A 15,726-nucleotide genomic window follows, 5' to 3' on the forward strand; every position below is an offset into this window, starting at 1 on the left:
TAACTGATAATTGGACAGAATAGCGTTGAGGCATGGAACATGAAGGTTCTCCAATTTTACAACTTTTCGCCAATGGGCGCAGCCAGCACGTCGTCTCAAATTCCGATGTCTGGCCAATCCGAAAAAGTTCCTGTAATTGGACCCAGATGGTCTTAGCTTTTCTAAATTTCACGCAGTTGATGGGAGTCCAATGTAAAACACACCTACAGTATTAACAACGTTTTAGTTGTACTGTGAGCGCCACCTAGTGGGAGCAAAAAATGTCATTATAGTTGAAGGATTGCATCCAAACTCAGTAGGTTCGCCTTACAGCTACCAAAATTTGTACGCAAATGCATGACCCTAAGATCTAAAAAACAGAGACAGCTATACGCTAGGATGTACAGAAAAAGAGTTTGAATTTGCAATTTTGACGCATTTATGGCCATTTGTAAGTCTTCCACTGCTGCCGCCTTCTCTAATACTGTTGACCCCATCAACTTTCAATTTGGCCTATACAATTATTAGACTTAGAGGCACAACTGGTCCAAAAATAGCCACGACCCCATGAAATATATGATGGCGGTGGGCTTTCATAATATGAAGTCAGAGTGTCCTTCGCCCACAGTGACAAAAACCTTGATAACTCAGCTGAACAAGCTTTAAAATATCTGAAAATTGACAGTATCATTTAGACTCATGGTCTAAATCTTCTACATGACACATTTCCAAATTACCAATAGCGACACCTGGTGGCAGACAAAAAAGTTAATTTTTACTCTTTCATGTACTGTGCTATGCCTATTTCAGTAAATAAACTGAAATTAGTCAGAACATTGAGATGACTTTTCAAATTTGGGTGTAAACTTTGCCTGTGGGGGTTTTAAGGCATACCCACAGCATATTGACACTGCCTAATCGTCTAATAATTTCAACATAAATAAATTGCCCAGTGTCCTTAAAATAAAAAATAAATATTTCAGCAGAAATTTCATTGTGGGAAGTATTCAAATAGTGTTAAAAGGTGCTCCACTTGGGCTGAAAACCCTTATTTTGGCCATTTAAATGCAGTTTTGGGCTATAAAGTTAATGATAGTGTAAAATGGAAACTTGCAGCCAAATATCTGGCTATTCCTTATTAAAAAACGTTTCTATGCAAGAATAAATTTCATTGTTGCTCATTGAGCTCATTTTTTTGCAGCAAAAATTTCTAGATGAATTGCTCATAATTCTTGTTTCCTAAGCATATCCAATTTTATTGTAGAATGAAGTTTGCCATATGGGGTCAAAATGTGCTCCATTTGGTCTGACAAAGCTGTCTTGGTCTTTAGGTTAAAGACTGTAAAATGAAGACTGAACACAATTTCAGACCAATTGTTTGATGTATTCTGCAATATTTAGTTCTAAAGCATGTACAGCATGTACATGTAGTTATAAATTTCATTGTCTAATGAAGTTTGCCAAATGGTGTCAAAATGTGCTCTACTCGGGCTGAAAAAGCTATTTTTGGCCATTTTATTCATAACTGAGTCATTTCATGACTGTAAAACCAAAACTAAACAGTGCATGATACATTTTTTGCTTTATTCCTCATAGAAATTGGTTCTCAGGCATATCCAAGCAGAAATTTCATTGTTGAATAAAATTTGCCAAATCGTGTCAAAGTGTGTCCACTCCGCTGAAAAAGCTTGTTTTGGCCATTTCATTTATGACGACTGTAAAAGGAATAGTAAACATCGTGCAGCGGAAATTTGGATGAATTAATCATCATTGTTACTGCTCAAGCATAGCCAAGCAAAAAATTTAATTGTAGAATGAAGTTTGCTAAATAGTGTAGAAATATGCTCAACTCGGACTGAAAACGCTGTTTTGGTCATTTAAATATTGATGACAATAAAATAAAAACTGAACATGCTGCCGTTGAAAATCTTGATGTATTCCTCATAATTCCTGCTTCTGAAGCATATCCAGGCAGAAATTTGATTCTACAATGAAGTGTCAAATGGTGTCGAAATGTGCTCAACTCAGGCTACAAACGCTGTTTTGGCCACATTGGACCAATAAAAGCTGTTGTAATTTGACCCAGATGATCTAATCTTCTCACAATTTCACACATTGGATGAGAATTTATTCCTGAAGACATCGACAAATGGTCGACATTCCAGTATAGAGCTAGCGCCACCTAGTGGTAGCAAAAAATATCCTTAGTCGAAAGATTACAGTCAATCCTGTTTGGTTTGACTGACAGCTTAGAAACTTTTTAGGCATATGTAGGTCTGTTAGACCTACAAAGAAGTCAATAGTAGTTATGTGCTAAGATGTACAGAAAAATAGTTATGAATTTTTTTAATGTGCAATTGTCGTTTCTGCTTGCAATTGTGCAATCGTTCTTAGACATTAGGTCTCAAACAAGTGCATTCTTGTCTTAACGGTTTACCCCATTACTTTCAAATTTGGCGTGGACCATTGTCGGACGTAGGCGGCACAAATATTCCCCAAATCATAAAGATCCCATGACAAAAAAATATGGGGGTGGAGCCTCAAATTAAGTTTAATATGTTCTTCACCAAGGTGAGAAAAACCTAATTAACTCAGCTGTAACAGCTTCAAACCATCTAAAACTTTGCACAGACTTTAAAAGTCATGCCCTTAATACAGCTATGTGATAAACTTCAATATTGTTTAGAGGTGGACAAAAATATTTTTTTACACTTTCTTTTACTGTGCAATGCCTGTTTGAGTAAATTAACTGAAAAATGGTCAGAAAAGCTTTGAGACATTGGAACATGAAGATTCTCAACTTTTATGACTTTTCAATAAAGGGTGTGGCCTATGTGCTGTCACATCCTGCGTCCCTAATGTGTTGTCCTGTTTGCAGATTGGGGAGCAGAACCACTGGCCGCACACCTGCTCCTCATTCCAATCAGGAGACTATTTAGGTGAGGTCAGAGCTAGAGGGAGTCGCCGGATTATTTTGTGTGTAGCCCTCTCGTGTACATGCCAGTTCCTCGTTCCTCGATTCCTAGCGCCTTTGCCCTAGTGTTTTATTTGCTGCTTTTCCTCCTTGCCTCCAGTCTGCCAGTTGGTCAGCACTTTACTTTGTTACTTTGTATTTGCGACGCCCTCCTGCTGGTTCTGCTCCCCAAGTTTTAGTAAGTTACTTGCTCTTTTGCATAGTCTCTTTTAGTTGTACTTTGAGTCCCTTATCATCTTTTTGTTGTACTTTGAAGTAACTTTGTTAGAAACCCACGCGATGCATGCTTTTTGTATTAATAAACTGTTGTCTCTACTCCACGCTGTCTCCTGTGTGTCCCAGGGTTCACAATCAACCTGCCCGAGTCACAATTGTGACATGTGCTACCTCAAAGTCTGATGTTTCATCAAAATGGAAAAATTTGCTGTAATTGGACCGAGATGATCTGATCTTTCCAAAACTTCGTACATGGAATGGGTGTCCAATGTGAAATACACCTACAAGCCTATTTTTAATGGTAGTGCGAGCGCCACCTACTGGCAGCAAAAAATAGAGCAATTTCTTAATGCTTTTATGTACTCTGCTGAGCCTCTTGAAGTGATAACCCTAACCCGCTCAAATGTTGTCTGAAAAGCCATTAGACACGCCTATTGTCCTTCATCAAATAGTACGTTGTTTCGATAACGGGCGCGGCCTAGCCGGCAGTGCGAAGTTCATCCAACACCAACAATAAAAGCTGCTGTAACACAATCCACAGAATCCCACCTCTAAATTTCACATATTTGATAAGTCGTCTATGAAGTAATTTTTTTATCGTAGTGCTAACACCACCATGGGGAACAAAACAATACATAATTTTTTACATTTTCTATATACTTTATTGAGCCTGCTGATCCAATGCAATAAAACTTGACCTCTAGACACGCCTGCTGACCTCCACCAAATATTACAATGTTTCGATAATGGGTGTGTTTTCATTCCGAAGATTTGTTGGACCAGTAAAAGCTGCTGTAATTTGACCCAGATGACCGGATCTTCACAATTCCACACATTGGATGAGAGTTAGTTCCTGAAGACATTGATAAATATATATGCCGGTATAATGCTAGCACCACCTAGTGGCAGCAAAGAATGTAATTCGAGTCGAAAGATTTGTCAAACCTGTTTGGTTTGATCTACAGCTATGAAACTTTTTAGGCATATGTGGGACTTGCAAAGACCTACAAAGAGGTCAAACAGAGTCATGTGCTTGGATCTACAATAAAATACTGTAGTTATGAATTTTTATTTTGCAATTTTGTACTGTTCTTGAACATTTGCTGGTCTCAAACTAGTGCCTTCTCCTCTTAAATGGTTCACCCAATTATCTTCAATTTGGCGAGGACCATTATCGGACTTAGGGGCACATATTCAAAAACCATGAAGATCCCATGACGTACAAAATGGGATTAGAGCTTCAAATTATGATTAATATTTCCTTCGCCAAATGACGAAAACCTCAACATAGCTGTAACAGCTTCGAAACATCTGAAACTTTGCATTAAGAGTCATTAAGTGCAATGACCTTAACACACTACGTGATAAACTTCCAAAAAATTTACAGTGCCACTAGTAGTGGACAAAAAAAATATTTTTTCCACTTTAATGTACTGCGCAGTGCCTGGTTGACTAAATTAAGTGAAAAACGGTCAGAAAAGTTATGACACATTACATGAAGGCTCTCAAATTTTACGACTTTTCAATAAAGGGTGTGGCCTGTATGCCACCTCAAAGTCCGTTATCACCTCAAAACGTACAAGTGGGTTTAATTGGACCCAAAATAGTCTTATGAGTTAAAAAAAAAAAAAAAAGCAAGCCAGTCCAGGCCTTTTTGACCTAGACCTACAAAAAAGTCAGCGTGAGCCATGTCCTCAGATGTATAGACAAAGAGTTATGTATTTCTGAATGTGCAATTTTGGCCCATTTTTAGGATATTGCAGGTCTGAAACTGCTCCTTTTATCTCCTAAATGCTTGACTGGATCGGTGTCATATTTGCTGTGGGATATTATCAGACATAGGGGAACAACTGGGCAAAATTTCATGCAGATCCGCTGACATATCATTGGGGCGGGGCTTCAAATTATGTGTTTAATATTCCCTTTGCCACGAGTGACAAAAACCTTAATAGCACAGCTGTACAAGCTTCAAAAAATCTGAAACTTTACAGAGACATTATCATGCCCTTAACACATCTTTTCAAAACATTTTTGCATGACTTATGGGGCTACCTAGTGGCAAACACATATGTCAGTCAGATGTCTCGCCAAACACACAATATTGCTGCAATCGAACCCAGATGGCCTTATCTTCTCAAAATTTCATGTTTTTGATGGTGGTCCAATGCTGAAAACACCTACTAATGGATTTTTTTTTTATCTTGTGTGGGTGCCACCTAGTGGCACCAAAAAACATAGATATATTTTACCGTTTTTAATGTACTTGTTTTGAGCCCGTTGAAGTAATGTCACTGAAATTTGGTCTGACAAGCCTCTAGACAAGCCTGCTGACCTCCAACAAATATTACGCATTTTCGATCATGGGTGTGGCTTCTACGTCCATTCATTGAAGAAGATATATCAGACCAGTAAAATCTGCTTTAATTTGACCCAGATGATCTTATCTGATCACACAATATCTTACATTGGATGAGAGTCCATTCCTGAAAACGTCGACAAACATATTTCCAGTTTAGTGCTCGTGCCACCTAGTGGCAGCAAGAAATGTCATTACAAGTCGATTTACTATACTGCTTTGTTTGTTCTACAGCTACGAAAATTTTTAGGCAAATTAAAAAGTTATGAATTTTTTCATTGTGCAATTTTGCATAACGAGTCATGCAATGTGATGGCGGATAAAAATGTTATTTTTTTTTTTACACTTTTATGAACTATGCAATGGCTGTTTGAGTAAATTAACAGAAAAACGGTCAGAAAAGCTTTGAGACATTGGAACATGAAGGTTCTTTCCATTTTTACGACTTTTCATTAATGGGCTTTGCCTGTATGACATCCCAAAGTCAACACCATTCTATAATGAAATTTCTGCTTGGGTATGCTTAAGAAGCAAAAACTATTAAAATAACATTCATCATGTTAAGAATCATGAAGATTCATCACCATGGCTAAAACAGCTCGAGTGGAGCACATTTTGACACAATTTGGCAAAGTCTTCTGATGGAATAATTGTATATATGTTATCATATAAAAACACATTGCTTGCACACCTCTTAACCCACTCACTCTCATTATACACACACACACTCACACTACAGACATAAACAATTCCTTATATGGTATTATTTTAAACTTGTAACCACCTTCTTTGTAATCTTTGGAATAAAACGAGGAGGGGAGCCCCAGAACACTGGAAGACCCTGGTGCTCTCTCCCTCTTTTGCAAAAGATCGTGTTTGACTCAGAGTTTTGGCTTTTCTCCAGTCTCTGATTATTGATAACTCATGACATCTTCAAGAAGTTTCTGTTTGGATATAGTTTAGCACCAAGAATTCTATATACCAAGAATTACCACTCTATTTACTATTCATTTTACAGTTATATAAAATGAAAGGACTAAAAGAGCGTTTCGAAGGCCATAGCTCATACAATTTGGCAAACTTCATTCGACAATTAAATTTCTGCTTGGATATGCTTTACAAAAAAGAATTATGTGGAATACATCAAGAATTTCCGCTGCATATGTTTAATTTTACTTTCATCTAAAATGAAATGGCTGAAACAGCGTTTTCATCCTTGTGTGGAGCATATTTTGACGAAATTAAGCAAAGGATTTGCTTAAGAGTAAAGAACTATGAGGGAATCATTAAGAATTTTTGCTGCAATATGTTTAATTTTCGTTTTAATGACTTGTCAAAAACAGCAGTTTTCAGCCCGAGTGGCGCATATTTTTTGGCAAATGTCATTCTACAATCAAATATCTTTTTGGATATGCTTTAGGAACAAGAACTGTGAGGAATAAATCAAGATTTTTGGCTGAGATATGTTTAGTTTTCGTTATATAGTCATTCTAAAAATGGCAATATAAGTGTTTTTCAGCCCAAAGTGGAGCACATTTTGAGACTATTTTGCAAACTACATTTTACAATTACATTTCTGCTTTGTTATGCTTTGTAACCAAGAATTACTTGGAATAAGTAAAAAATGTCTTGCCTGCAATGTTTAGTTTTTTACAGTCATCTTTGATGAAAAGGCAAAAAATAGCGTTTTCAGCCCACGGAGAACATTTTGACTCTTTTGGCAAACATCAATTCTACAAATAAATTTCTGCTTGGATATGCTGTAGGATCAAGAACTATTAGGATAACATTCATCATTTCTGCTGAAATATGTTTAGTTTATGTTTTATAGTCATCTTTAATGAATGAATGACTGGCCAAAACAGGGTTTTCAGCCCGAGTGGAGCAGATTTTGACCCTTTTTGACAGACATCATTCGAAAAAAGAACTATTAGGATGACATTCATCATTTTTGCTAAAATATGTTTGGTTTATGGAATGAACCATCTTTAATCAAATGGCCAAAACAATGTTTTCAGGCCAAGTGGAGCACATTTTGACCCTTTTTGGCAAACCATTCTGCAACAAAATTTCTGCTAGGGTATGCTTTAGAAGTAAGAACTTTTAGGATACCATTAGTAATTTATGCTGAAATTTGTTTCGTTTATGTTTTACAGTCATCTAGAATGAAATGGCCAAAACAGCGTTTTCAGCCTGAGTGGAGCACATTTTGACCCTTTTGGGCAAACATCACTCTATAAGAAAATTTCTTCTCGGGTATGTTTTAGAAAAAAGAACTTTAGGATAACATTCATCAGTTCTGCTAAAATATGTTTAATGTTTTACAGTCATCTTTGATCAAATGGCCAAAACAGCGTTTTCAGTCCGAGTGGAGCACATTTTGACCCTTTTTGGCAGACATCATTCTACAATGAAATTTCTGCTTGGGTATGCTTTAAAAGCAATATTTATTAGATTCTGCTGAAATGTGTTTAGTTTATGTTTTATAGTCATCTTTAAGAAATGGCCAAAACAGGGTTTTCAGCCCGAGTGGAGCAGATTTTGACCCTTTTTGACAGACATCATTCTACAATTAAATTTCTGCTTGTGTATGCTTAAGAAGCAATATTTATTAGCTTCTGCTGAAATATGTTTAGTTTATGTTTCACAGTCATCCTTAATGAAATGGCCAAAACAGCGGTTTCAGATCGAGAGGAGCACATTTTGACCCTTTTTGGCAAACATCATTCCAAAATGAAATTCCTGCATGGGTATGCTTTAAAAGCAAGAAATATTACGATAATATTCATAATTTCTGCTGAAATATGTTTAGATCATGTTTTACAGTCATCCTTAATAAAATGGCCAAAACAGCGTTTTCAACCCGAGTGGAGCACATTTTGACCCTTTTCGGAAAACATCATTCTACATTGAAATTTCTGCTTGGGTCTACTTTAGAAGCAAGCACTATTAGGATAATGTTCATAGTTTATGCTGAAATATGTTTATTTTGTTTTACATTCATCTTTAATGAAATGGCCAAAACAGTTTTCAGCCTGAGTGGAGCACATTTTAACCCTTTTTGGAACCCATCATTCTACAATGAAATTTCTGCTTGGGTATGCTTGAAAAGCAAGAAATATTAAGCTACTATTCATAATTTCTGCTGAAATGTTTAGTTTATATTTTACGGTCATCTTAAATGAAATGGCCAAAACAGCATTTTCAGCACGAGTGGAACACATTTGACTCTTTTTGGAAAGCATCATTCTACAATGAAATTTCTGCTTGGGTAGTTTAGAAGCAAGAACTATTTGGATAACATTCATCATTTCTGTTGAAATGTTTGTTTTACAATCATCGTCAATGAAATGACCAAATCAATGTTTTCAGCTTGATTGGAGCACATTTTGACCCTTTTTGACAAACATCATTCTACAATTAAATTTTACTGCTTGGATACTTTTCCGGATCAAAAGCTATGAGGAATTCAATAATTGATTTTGACTTTTGACTTTTGATTTTGGCTGAAATATGTTTATTTTTGTTTTATATTCATCTTTCATGAAATGAACCATTTTCAGCCCGAGTAGAACACAATTTGACACTATTTGGCAAATGAAATTACAATGAAATCTCTGCTTGTATATGCTTGAGAAGCAAGAATCAGGAGAAATGCATTGAGAATTTAGGCTGAAATTCACAGCTCCCTCGTCATAAAGGATGCCTTTTAGGCTGATGTCACAGTTGAGTTCATAGCTCCCTACCATAAAGGGTGACTTTGCAGTCCACCACGAAGGCTTTATAGAAACTAGCTGTCACAGGAGAGCTTGTTGCCGGGTTATTGCTTTGCCACGCTCCAAGTCGCCACATCTGTTGTTCTTCAAGACACTTTGGTTTTGTATTTTGTGACTTTACCTTTTGGGACTCTTTGTGTTTCCATGCCTGGCGTGCGCTTTCAGTTAATAAACGAGCTCGGGGGTTGTTGGACGATTTTCCTTAGACTCACCCTGGGATTCCACTCGGTGGCGTCCGTTGGGGGGGTATTTTGTTCCTGTTATGTTTCATTGTTTTAAATTTTGCTTTTTTAGGGCCCTACCAGTGCTGCTGCTGCAAGGTGCCTATTGTTCTTCACCAGATTATTATATTTAGGGCCCGAACATTTACCACTGCGAGGACCTTCTTGCTTTTCTCCTGATTATTATTATTATTAGGGGACGAGCAGCGACCCTTACGAGGTCCCTATTGTTCTTCTCCAGATTATTATTATTATTAGGGGCCGAGCAGCGACCGGTGCGACCTATATTTCTTCTCCAGATTATTAGGGCCCGACCAGAAATAACGCCACAACTGGGCATAATTTTGTGAAGATCGGCCAACATATGTGACACCGTGAGGGGCTTTAAAATATGTGTTTCAAAATTACTTCGCATGAGCAACATAAACTATATTTACTCCAATTTGCAATCTAAAAAATGTCTGAAAATATACACAAAATTTACTAGCCTCAAATTTTATTCATGATAAACTCAAATTAATTGTCGCGCCACCTAAATCAGACAAAAATGCCATTTGTTTTACACTTTCATGTGCTATGCCCATAAGAGTAAATGAACTTTAAATTGTCCAAATAACATCGAGACTTGGGGGATAAAGAATTTTAAATTTCACAACTCTTCGCTAATGGGCATGGTCTGCACGCCACCTCGGAGTCGGATGTTTACCCTAATCAGCAAAAGTTGCTGTAATTGATGCTAGATGATAGTAAAACTGCAATCAGTTCCGATCCATTTGACCGAGAGCTATGAAATTTTTTGGGCATATATAGGACCTCAAGACCTACAAAAACATTAGAGCGCAATATGTTAGGATGTACAGAAAACCAGAGTTAGGGCCTAAACATGCAAGAAAAGTCACCAAAATTTGCACATTTGTCGCGCCTTCTATAAACTTTGAATTTTTTTTCGTACATAAAATCTAAAAAAAATGATTTTTAGCGCCACCTAGAGTTGAACAATTCTACAGGGTCATGGCCCATTTCACCTAGAGATATGAATTTTTTTTAGGCATATGTAGGACCTCAAGACCTACAAAAAAGATATAGAGCGCCATATGCCAGGATGTACAGAACCAGAGTTAGGATATATGTTCTGTGCCTTTTTGGACAGTTTTTGGATTTTTACAGTTACCAAACTCCTCTTAATATCTCTTGAACGGTCGACCCGACTTCAAATTCAAGGTGCTCTATTATCAGACAAAGGGCCACAACTGGGCAAAATTTTGTGAAGCTCAGCCAACATATATGATGGATGCGGTGCTTCAATATTAACAAAAATATAGTTACATTTATATTGTAATGTATTTTGTTAAGCCTGTTGAAGTATTATCACAGAATTTTTTTCTGACAGGCCTTCAAACACACTTAATTTCCTCGCGATGTTTTGATAATGGCCATGGCTTATACAGCAGTGCTCTTTATGATTTATTATAACTGTAAATGCTGCTGTAATTTCACCCAGATGATCTCATCTTATTGCGATTTCACACATTGAATGAAAGTCCATTCCTACAAACATCAACAAACGTACATTCCATTGTAGTGCTCCAATCACCCTGTGGCCAAAAATAATAATATTCAATTTTTCCGATTCCATTTACTTAGTTGCGCCCGTTGAACCAATGCTAATGAAAGTTTGACCTTTTATAAAATATTGACTTCTACTGTTCATTGCATAAGCCGTGACACACATCACTGCCCTATATGGCATGTATCACCGTCAGACAGAGGAAGTGGCTGATATAAAGATATCCTACCAGTGGCTGGATAATGCAGGACTGACAGACAGCACAGAGGAACTAATCATGGCAGCTCAAGAACAGGCCATTCAGGAACATCTGAAACCAGTATGGAATAGATGTACAGTGAACCCCCGGTTTACAGCGTCCCTACCTTACGTTTTTTTTCACCTTACGATGTGGACCGCAACGTTTTTTTTGTCCCCTCTTTACGCCATTTTTTCACCTCCCGACATAAAAAAATATATAAAAAAAAAAAAACCCTTCTCAAACATGGCGTTCAGTGTGCACGCGTGTCTGCAACGCGCTCATACGTCATGCGCCACTACTTAAATCATTACAATGCTGGCCCACTATTGGTCGGCGTCACGACTCCCTAAGATAGTGGTCTACTATTGGTCGGCGTAACGGGTCACTAAAGATGCTGGTCTGCTATTGGTCGGCGCATGGGGTCAAAATGATGGCTGCCTAAAGACTCGTATTTCATGAGAGAGTGCTTCAACATTGTATTTATAGTGCGGAAACGAAGCTGGAGATAATATAGAAATATGAAGAAGGCTAAGCTAACCTAGGCTAGGCTATCTTAACTAGGGAATATGGCTATGACAAGAGTCAAGATTCAAGAGATTACAATAAAATTCTTATTCTGTTCACTTCCCTGAGCAGCAGACATTCCATGAATGAGCAATAAATAAATACCAATAAATCGCAGTAAAAAACGAACAGAGACAATGGTGCTTATGATGTAGTGCAGAATATCAAGATTTTTTTTTTAAATTTAGTGCAAGATATTGTTTATGCCTGCAGTAGGAGGCAGATTAGTTTGTGAGGAAGTTGTTGAGAATCTGGACGCCTTATGGGTAGAAGCTGTTTGCCAGTCTAGGCGTCCTGGCCCTCAGGCTCCTGTAGCGTACGCCTCATGGCAGCATTTCAAACAGGTCGTTTTGTGGGTGTGTCCTGTCCTTGATGATGTTGCGTGTTCTCCACAGAACTCTGGTGTGGTAAATGTCCTGCAGTGAGAGTAATGCTTTGTGTACACCGAACGCAACAATGTGCGTCGTTTACACGCTACGCGAGGCGTTTAGTCGCGGGGTCAAGATGATCACTTTTGTGAAGTCACTTTTTGTCGCACGAGGGGAGGGGAGTGGAGTGGTGTGAGCTTGCTGTGAACTTTACAGTGGATCCAGAAAGAAGAGCATTGCTGAGAACTTTCAATTTCGCCTAATTTCGCCTGTCGCAAAATTACAGAGACAATATTTTCTCCTACAGCACCTTTATTCTTTGTTATGCTGTGTGTCCCTCGCTTTGCGGCAATACTTGGCTGCCAAAAAAAACTTCCAACGTCGCAATAATTATCTTGGCACAGTAACTACAGTTCAACAGCTGTTAAAAAAGGAAGCAAAGGCTGCACATATATGGCGTTATATTTGTGCCACAATTACGCACGCGCGGAAAAAAAATTTGAGCGTTGAAAATCAAACTGAGCGAGCGAAAACAAGATTTTGAGTGCAGAAAAAAAGTTCTTGAAAAGAAGTTTCTCGCTCAAAATTCCTTTTTGCTCGCTCGCAATAGCATTCTCGCGCTCAACATCTCGCTCTCGTTCGCGATACTCCTCCCTGCCTCGCTCAACATCGCGTTTGCTCAGCATCGAGCTCTCGCTCGCTCGAGTCGTCCTCTGCGCTCGCTCAGTTCTGCTCACGCGTTACGTTTGTGCCACAAAACCAGCCAATCAGAGCTTGTAAAAGCACATTGATTGACAGCTTGGTATCCAATGAGATTGCTTGTTGTGTTCACCCGGAACGAGCAAACGAGAGTGCGTCACATCGACGTGGGCGGAAGGGGTGGGCTTATATTATTAAAGTACAAAAACTAACAAGGTATTTCTGTCAAATGATACAATACAGTAATAATAATAATATTAAAAGTAATTCTCCAGCCCAAGTCCAGGTTGACGCACTCTCGTTTGCCCTTTTCGGGTGAACACAGGGCAAACGAGAGTACGTCAACGGATAGCGTACAAGCAATCTCATTGGATACTAAGCTGTGTCAATCAAAGTGCTTTTACAAGCTCTGATTGGCTGGTTTCGTGGCACAAACGTAACGCGTGAGCAGAACTGAGCGAGCGCAGAGGACGACTCGAGCGAGCGAGAGCTCAATGTTGAGCAAACGCGATGTTGAGCGAGGGAGAGAGGAGTATCGCGAGCGAGAGCGAGATGTTGAGCGAGAGAGGGCTATCCCGAGCGAGCAAAAAGGAATTTTGAGCGAGCAATTTCTTTTTCTGTGTTCAAACTCCATCGGCGCGCGCTCAAACTCTTATCATTACGCGCTCTATAGTTTTTTTCTTGCTCTCAAAATCTGTTTTCGCTCGCTCAGTTTGATATTCTTCGCTCAATTTTTTTTTCCGTGCGTGCGTAATTGTGGCACAAATATAACGCCATACACATACTAGTTGTCCCAAGTTCTCCCTTCCGCCATTCTAGAAGCCAAGTGAGTGCTCTTGCTTGGCTCCATTTTTGTATTGAAAGCTGAGTCAGCTGGCCTTGTTGGATAGCTCCCGGTGACCGCTAAGTGGCCGCCATGATTCATTCCTGCCCCGTGTGAGACGCTGAGCATTCCTGAAGTTGATGGGCTGTCGCAACAGGACACGTGACAAAAGTTACTTTTTTTTTTAACTTCACGCGACAGGTGAAATTAGACGCCATGCGGCATTGCTCTATATGGGTCCATTGCGCCGCCTGACTCACCCTGTTGCCTGATCACATTCGGTGTGAAGTCAGCATAAGGCTGCTTCACAGATACACTGTGAGGTCTTGATCAAATGCTGGAGAGCCATCCTGTCTTGCTCCATGCATTTGCCGTACCAGACTGTGATGGAGGTGGAGAGGACACTTTGGATTGTGTATCTGTAGAAGTTGTCAAGAGTCAAGAGTCTGTCCCTATGCTTAAAGTCCTGGTGCTGGATGTGCGTTTGTGGACTCTGATTGGGGTCTGCCGGTTCAGCACCAAGTTGCAGAGGTGGGGTGCCAGACCAAGTGCAAGGATCTTGTCCTTCAGTTTGTCAGAGATGACTGTGTTAAACAATGAGCTGTAATCAATGAAGAGCATTCTTACATATGTGACACCCTGGGATTAGTGTTGTCACCTTTTTATATAAGTATAATTTCAAAATAGTTACAAATGTCATTTATTTTCTCTATTCAAACTGCTGTTATTTTCATGTTGTATGTGATTTACATTGTAATTACTTTGGAGAATGACACAAAACCAGAATTTGTGGTGAGTGTTTCCCAGTAGGGGGGACGGAATGGAGCGCGTCTGTGCTGCCGCTTCTCAGACGAGATCTGGGATGAAAGCAACTCACATTGTCCTCCTTTATGCGTCGCTCCTGCCTAAACAGGTAAAATTTAATTGTTGCTGTGGCCCACCACTCTGGACCGGTAACACATATATGGCCTTGCACTCCAAGTGCGTGAGCGCTGTGTGAATGGCGGTGTTGACTGCATCATCTGTGGAACATTTCTGTCGATATGCAAATTAGAGAGGGTCCACGGTGTCTGGAATGGTCATTTTGATGCGTGTCATTACAATCCTCTCAAAGCACTTCATTGTGATTGGGGTGAGTGCTATGGGATGGTAGTCATTCAGGCAGGTTACGGTGCATTGCTTGGGGACAGGCACTAGGTGGTGGCCTTGAAACAGGTAGGGACCGAGGCTCATGCAAGGTACATGTTAAAGATTTCCGCAAACACATCAACAGGCTCTGATGAGCAAACCCTGAGTGCGCGACCAGAGATAGGCTGGCTGCTTACCGTGGGTTTGTTCTGCACAGAACCTTGTGCACCTCTGCTGATGTCGCCATGAGAGGAGGGTCCAGTACACACTCCACGCCCAGCATCCTTCTCTGCTGAACATGATTCTTAGTGTCAATGTGGGCGTAGAACTCGTTCAGCTCATCTGGCAGTGTGGCTTGGCTGGATGTGACTGTACTGCTATTCTGCCGATAGTCTGTGATGTGCTGAAGTCCCTCCCACATGCGTCGAGCTGCAGCAGTGGAGTAATGGCGCTCCAGTGTCTGTCTGTACTGTTTCTTGGCCTCTCTGATGGCTTTACCCAGGTCATGTCTGGCCTTTTTGTAATCCTCAGTGGTGCCCGAAACAAAAGCAGATGTGCGTGTACGTAATTTAGCCCTCACATCATAGTTTATTCAGGGCTTTTGGTTAGGATACTGTATATTCTGAGACGTTTATTGTTTGTATTTGTATCTGTGCATATGCTAATGTCACTGCTTACTGTGGAAGCATACTCGTTCAAATTTACAGTGTCAGTGGTTTCACACGCGGTTGCAGTTTTAAACATGTCCCAATTTGTACAGTCAAAGCAGTCCCAAAGCACTAAATCAATTTCATTAGTCCAGCCTTACTCACTG

The sequence above is a fragment of the Hippichthys cyanospilos genome, chromosome 13 (assembly GCF_059441005.1).
Source record: "Hippichthys cyanospilos isolate Australia breed blue-spotted pipefish chromosome 13, RoL_Hcya_1.0, whole genome shotgun sequence".
NCBI classification, from domain to species: domain Eukaryota; kingdom Metazoa; phylum Chordata; class Actinopteri; order Syngnathiformes; family Syngnathidae; genus Hippichthys; species Hippichthys cyanospilos.